A 6,795-nucleotide genomic window follows, 5' to 3' on the forward strand; every position below is an offset into this window, starting at 1 on the left:
AATTTTGGATGTGTATGTGCCTGAATTGGTAGTGTGTGTGTGTATGCCTGGTGGGGGTGTACACACCTAGAGCGCGTGTATGCACCTAGTGTGTGTATGCACCTAATTGATTTTTGAGTGTGTACATGTGCAATTGTACACCATGTCCTCCTGTCTAACAGTGCAATATTGAGATTCTGAGAGTTGGCCTGACCCCACAGGACAACAACGTATCCCCTTCTAGTGACTCATCCTGTCCCCCATTGGTGCTGTATATATGCAGGCTAATGATGTCCCTGCTTGCAGACTATTTATTGGCATCTTGCATGTGCTTTTATTGGAGGTTCATCCATTTCACTTTGGCCTGGTACTCACTCCCTGTCATGGCACCATGCTTACATCCATCAGGCAATATGCTTGAATATGCCTCTGTTGCAGTGCCCTTTGTGGGGCTGGTCCTGGTTCTCCTACCAGGCCAAGATGGTGTAGAGATCCCTCATCTCCCCATGGCCTCAGTTGTGTGACCAGGGTTAGGTACTGAAGGAGGATGGGATGGGGTTTTCCGTGGTCCATGGTGGTGCCTGTAAGGTCTCAGCATGTATAGGTGGGTGAAGGTCCGTCAGCAAGGAGATGGAGGGATGGATGGACACAGGGACAGAGGGATGGGTGGAGCAGTGGGTGTCCATAAATGGAGGTCCTAGCATGTGTACAGCCCCTGCTCCAGAGTGACCAGAGCTTCACTGGCCAGGCCATCTCCATGACCTCAGTGGGTTTCCAGCAGACACCCCCATGATGCTGGCAACACCCCATTCCCCAGCCTGGGAATTTCCAGCGACCTCTGCCTTCAACACTGAGGGCATGCCTCAGCTGCTTATGAAATTTCCAGGGGTGTCTATGACTTTCCCTGACTTAAATGCTCAGTGGCTACCACTTACCCTAGCCCTAGTACTTTGGGACACTGTTGCTGCAAGTGAAAAAAACCAAACTTGCAGCACCTGAATTGCACATGGCTTGGGTATCTGCCAACAGTACCCAAACTGCAGAGCTCACAGGGTCACCTCCATGCAGACCAAGTCCCAGTCCCAGTCCCAGTGGGCTGCCTCCCTGCCAGCCTGACACATACCAGAGGTGAGCTGCCCACACTGGCTCCTGCTCGGGGTGGGGGAGGGGAGGGGCTAGCATCTGGGTAACAAGGTGCCTGTGTCTGGCTTTTGAGATGTGATGTGCAGATGCCAGGGTCTGGGTTCATGGGGCTGTGCCTGAGCATGGGGGCATGGGAGTCCCTGGGTGTGCGGGTGCCAGGGCTGGGGTCTGTAGGGCTATGTCTAAATGTGGGGATTGTCCTGGACTCAGATTCTTTACATATGTGCCAGGGTGTCCAGGCATTTTAATTAGAGTGGTCATCAGGAGCCACTGTAATCAGAGCTGACCTGAGCAGGGTGTGGGGCCTCAGGCAAATCAGCCCATGCAGGGCCCTGCCCCCATTTCAATCCGGACCCTGGACCCGAAGAAACTGCTGCTGCCGATGCCAGTGGTGGCATCGATGGTGGGGAGTGGGGGTAGCAAGCGACTGGATGCAGAACAGCCACTCTTCCCAACTCTGCACTGCCACTGCTCTGCCCCACTCCACAGGGCCCCCCAAAGTGCAGAGCCTGGGAGGTCACTCCAATTCGCCCCCTACTAGGGATGACCCTGGCTCTAATTAAAGCATCTCATGTAGTCAGCATCCCAAACTTCAAAATGGCAGCAGGGACACTTTAATGAAAGTTTGTTCAATGAGCACCCCCAATGCCATTTTGAAGCATGGAGATGCTGAATATACATGATGCTGAGGCTGCTGGAGTGTGCTAATTAGTACACTCTAGCAGACTTGATTAATCAGGCATCAGGCACATGTATAGGTGCTTAGTGGTGGGAGTCTGCATGTACATTATGGGGTGCCTTGGGACATGGTGTTGGGGTGCCAGGGCATGGCCTGGTGCCCATGTCCCAGAGTTCATGCAGGGAACGTAGATATCTTGTTTCCCCCAAATGCATACCTGTAGCTGACAGGTAGCTGGAGGCTGGAGGTGGGGTTGGGAGAGGGCCTGTGTTTGCTTGGGACTCATCCAGAGAAGCCAAATGCACGCCCTCCCTTTAGCACACCTCCCTGAGAGGGAGGAGAAGCAGGGGCCACAAACCAGGCTGGGATGCCAGAGGACAGAGATCTAACTTGAATCGATAGGGGAATAATACACGTTTCATTTTAACCTGAATTGATCTCAACTGAGTGTACCTCGGATGTGGTCTATTCTAGGTTCCCTGTGGTATTTTTAGACTGGTCTATGTGCGCCAAACAGTTATAGGTTTAGATCAATCTACATTAACTTAGACCAGCCTAAATGTAATATCTGTTCATGCCCTAAGAGGCAACCCTGCCTAGGTTTCTGCCTGACTTCAAATTAACATAGTTAACTACCCCTCTTCAGTCCTTTAGCAATTTGAATGGGCTTTAGATCAGGTGTTGCTCATAAAGATTGGTCTTAGTAAGTGATGCTTCCAAAAACTACGTTTTAAATAACATTACCTTGACTTTTCAGAAAAGAAACTGAAGTACATTGACACAATCTTTGCTACAGCCCACAAGAGAAACAAAAAGTAAAACCTAGTCCCATAGAAGTCAATGGTGACGTTACCAATGGGAACAATCTTCTTCATTCCTCAGGTAATAAATATTTTGCAATAATACTTTAGGCCTGGTCCTTTTGTGACTGAAATATTTATAAAGTATCTTTCACTGTTGTGTGGCCATGACAATAAAATGAGCATGGGTTGAATCTTATAAAATTACTTTTGTTTGTTTTGTGTATTTGAACTTGAATTCTATCCTCCTTTTTTTTTTATAAAGCAATAAAACATAATGTTATTTTAATGGACTTCCTAAAAAAGTAATACATATTTAATACATTTGGAGGATCATATGCATAAAAGAATTGTTGTGTGACAAAAAACTCATAGTGACAATGTCAAGCTATCTTATCATTTTTTTTCCTTTACTTGTATTGACCTCAGTTTGTTCCTCAGATTGTAAAATCATCTCCATGATCTCACATTTGTATCACTTTGCCTGGCTTCCCCTCATAAAACTCTTTTTTTGCCCCCACAATGAAATTTCTGCTGATCTCAGATGGTGTGAAGGCCTAATGGCTTTCTCACTGAACTGGTTTGGAAACAACATTTGAATTAAAAGTTGCACAGTCCTTCTTTCTCTATAAAAGGATTTGAATGTCTTCAGTGTATGCTTCTATAAATGTGTGCATCTGTTAGATTGAAAGACCCCTGTGGCAGAGAATCTTTCTTCTTTGTTCTTATTGGGCACATTTTCACATGTCCCCCCAATGGTGCCATTGTTACTGCACTGTCATTTAGTACTTCCAAAACTGGCAGCGATTATTGTGTCAAATGGGTGGGGCACAGTAATTTTTAGATGTGCTGTAATAAGGTAGCTCATCATTATGGTGAGGTAGCATTGGCATCATAGTTTGTACCTGCCTATGCTATGCTATGTTGCCATAACAATGAGCTATGTTGCCATAGTGTGTCATTATGGCAACATAACATCACATGTAGATGCACTCACTGGGCATGTCCACACATGCAGGCATATGCACTTGTAGCAGCTCAAATAGAAGCAGTGAAAATTTGAGCCTGGGCTTTTTGCCTCTGTGCATGTGCCCAGACATGCACTTTGGTATGGGGCAAATTGTGCCACTTGGGGCAAAATAACCCTGCCTCGCTCCTCCCAGATCTGCAGCCAGGGGGAGCTAGAGCCAGGGGCCAGCACCTGTGCTGTTCCCAGAAGTATAAAAAGCTGCCCTGTCCTGGCCTCATCAGTACAAAAACCTGCCCTGGCTAGTAGCTCGGCGCTACTTGCTCTCAGGAGCTTCTGGGGACCAGCTAATTGGTACCTGGGGACACCACCCCTTGTGTCAGCTGGACTGCTGAAGTAGCCCTGAGAGTTCCCTGCACCCTCTACCCCCTGCAGCAGTCTGGCAGTGGAGTGGAGGCTGCTGCCTGGCTGTGACCTGCTGCACACCTGCCAGACCTGGATGCGGACTGCAGAGCCAGTAGGGGCATCTGCCCCTCAGGGCTGCTGCTAGTGGGCTGTGGCTGCAGGGTTGGCCTTTGTGCAGCACTACTGCCATGCATGCCCCCTGCTGGGCCATCCAGGCAACTATCGCCTGGAAGATGTTCTGGGTGCGGTGGCCTGCTTTGAACCATCAAAGCATGCCCTCCTGGCCCTAATTGGCGAGGAGGTCAGCCACCTCCAGCTGGGTCCAAGGTGCCAGCTCTGACCAGGCAGGGTCCTGCCACTGGCCTCCCTTGCAGGAATTCTGGTGGTCCTTATTGGAAAACTGAAAAATCCCTGATAAAAATATGCCAAAGTCACTCTGTAAAATACCTCAAATACCCCAATTAAAACAAAAGACCACTAATATATATTATATCTATCTATCGAGAGAGACACACACACACACATACACAGAGTGATCAGTTAGGCAATGTTTCATTGATATATCTACAGTGTTAAAGCAATTTGGAAGCCTACCAGTGTCTCTATCATCATCATCAAGTGAATTCTAAATACCTATATGTTTTGATGCCCCCCACAGGGGCTACAGCCCCCCCTGCCACATACACAGGAGACATAGCCCCTCAACAGTCAGAGAGGCCTGACTTTTTTAAAAGTTCTGGAAGCCTTGTTTAGGCCAAATAAAATTTGTTTTCCTGTCTGGTTTCTTATTAGAATTCATGTGTTTTTGCTCAAGAAGATTATGTCACCTAGAGAACTCTCCATCTTGGATAGCAGAAGAAAGAAGATTTCTGAATGACTGACAAAGTTTGCAAAGAAGACGGTACAAGAAGCTATACAGAACCAAAGAATGGCAGAAGCATATTCAAATAGATTCTTTAGGTCACTTTTAGTGTGGCAGACACACAAAGGATACAAGACATACAAAGAATGCGTACAATATGTACAAGATTAATTGTGTCATATGTTTGTGCCTACACCAATCTTTCTTATGTTGCACTTGTACCCAGTTGCTTGTACTATCTCAATTCTCAAAAGGAAGACCTTACTAAATAAAGGTATTAAGGCCAGCATGCTAAGCAGGGTGCAGAAACCAATCAATAGGAAGTGTGGAAAGATGAGAGAGGAGTTTGGAACCCTTCCCTCCGCTGGAGCTTAGTAGTAGTCTGGAACCTCGACTCTTGCATTCAGTGGTATAAATCCCTATATAAGCATGGGTGCATAAATTATCTCCTAGAGGAGCAGGACATAGGTTTATGCACCCAAGTGAACACTGTGGGGGTTTAAATGCTTCTGTCAGTGACAGTAAAGAAGAATCACAGCCCTGAGCTCTTTCTGGGGAAGGTTAAAACAATTATTTTTGTCATGTTAGTGCTTGCTATTATTTTTCCTACAAAATGTTCCCATCTTTTCCTATATGTTCCTATATTTTATTTGTTAACACTTTTTAATGGATTGTTTTAGTCTTTTGGAAAAAAAAGTGGCCATGTATACATATAATGAATCAATATTGCTCTGAGGCTATAAAACACAGCTGGTTGTGAGATATACCTATTTCATTAGTCATGATGACTGCTGTGCTTGTTTGCCTTTCTTAATTCAAATTTCAAGGGCTTCTGAAATATTCACTGTCTCTTTAAATATAACCTCAAAAGCATGAGGGTGCAGTTACAATTGCTGAAATCATAGACTATTTTGAGGAGATACTCACATTGGAAATGCCAGGACACTCGCCCTATCTTAGGATATAAGGTTTATCTTTACAAGTCCAACTGTGAAGGGTCATGTCTAGATGGAAAATAAAGCCTTCACTAGGTAGCCAAACCAAACCATGTGCCTTGGAATAGCTGCTCAAATTGGCCATTGGAAAATACACAATAAAACTTTTAAGTATACCACAGACTGAAAGAACAATTATATGCATGCCTATGGCAACTTAGAGTGCTAAGTAGCCATTTACATCACATTTAGGTTGTGACAGTTATGATGTGGCTGGCTTGGCATATAGTGAGCGCTCCTTGGAAATAGCTCAAGCATACAACTTATGTGGGCTTGTGCTTCTAAACTGAAATCACACCTGCCTTTAAGCACATCTCAAACAAAATGACTGATGTTCTAAATATGTTCACTATGTATGTGTTCCAATCCAGAAAATGATTTTTGCATAGATGCTGGAATACACAGATATGTGTGGAAGCATATATGAACAAAAATATTCAAGTGACCCTTTGAAGAATAACATATAAAAAAAGACACAGCATTTATGACTAAAGCTCAACTAACATGAAGAGCTAAGAGGCACTAGGGGGAGGGCATCTGAAATTTATTTAAACTCATAGGGCGCATCCAGATGACAGTGCACATGCCTCTTGCAGCATCTCAAAGACATTTGAGATGCCACAAGAGGCACGTGCAGGAACAAGAAAATGTTGCCTGTGCTGCAAATTTGCAGCGTGGGGGCCAAATTAGACCCCTGGATATCCAGGGGTTAAAAAAAATGCAGAGAAAAAAAGTGGGGCAGGGCATGGTCCCATACCCTGAGGCAACCGGGGGCTGGGTCCTCCACAGAGATGCTCTGGTAACAGCCAGAGCATCTCAATGGCTGGCCCGTGACCTGGTCCTGAAGCACGCTGCCTGCCCATTCAGGGCAGGCAGCGTACCAGCCACAGAGAGCTAGACCTGGGCTCCAGTGCTGGTAAGTAAGGGGTGAGGGGGCTGGAGGAAGGGGAGAGGGGGGCATGGGG

At 46.0% G+C, this 6,795-nt stretch overlaps 1 long non-coding RNA gene across 2 annotated transcripts in view; it reads left to right on the forward strand.

Moving 5' to 3' along the window:
- LOC109295632 overlaps positions 1-5,651 on the forward strand; it is a 39,748-nt gene extending 34,097 nt beyond the window's left edge. For both annotated transcript variants that reach the window (XR_002096791.1, XR_002096792.1), the window contains exons 2-3: positions 2,559-2,683; positions 4,766-5,651. This is a non-coding gene — a long non-coding RNA (uncharacterized LOC109295632). The remainder of the gene's footprint in view (positions 1-2,558; positions 2,684-4,765) is intronic.
- Positions 5,652-6,795: the final 1,144 nt, after the last annotated feature.

Source organism: Gavialis gangeticus, unplaced genomic scaffold (genome assembly GCF_001723915.1).
Source record: "Gavialis gangeticus isolate Ggan-Ray unplaced genomic scaffold, GavGan_comp1, whole genome shotgun sequence".
In the NCBI taxonomy this organism is placed as follows: Eukaryota; Metazoa; Chordata; order Crocodylia; family Gavialidae; genus Gavialis; species Gavialis gangeticus.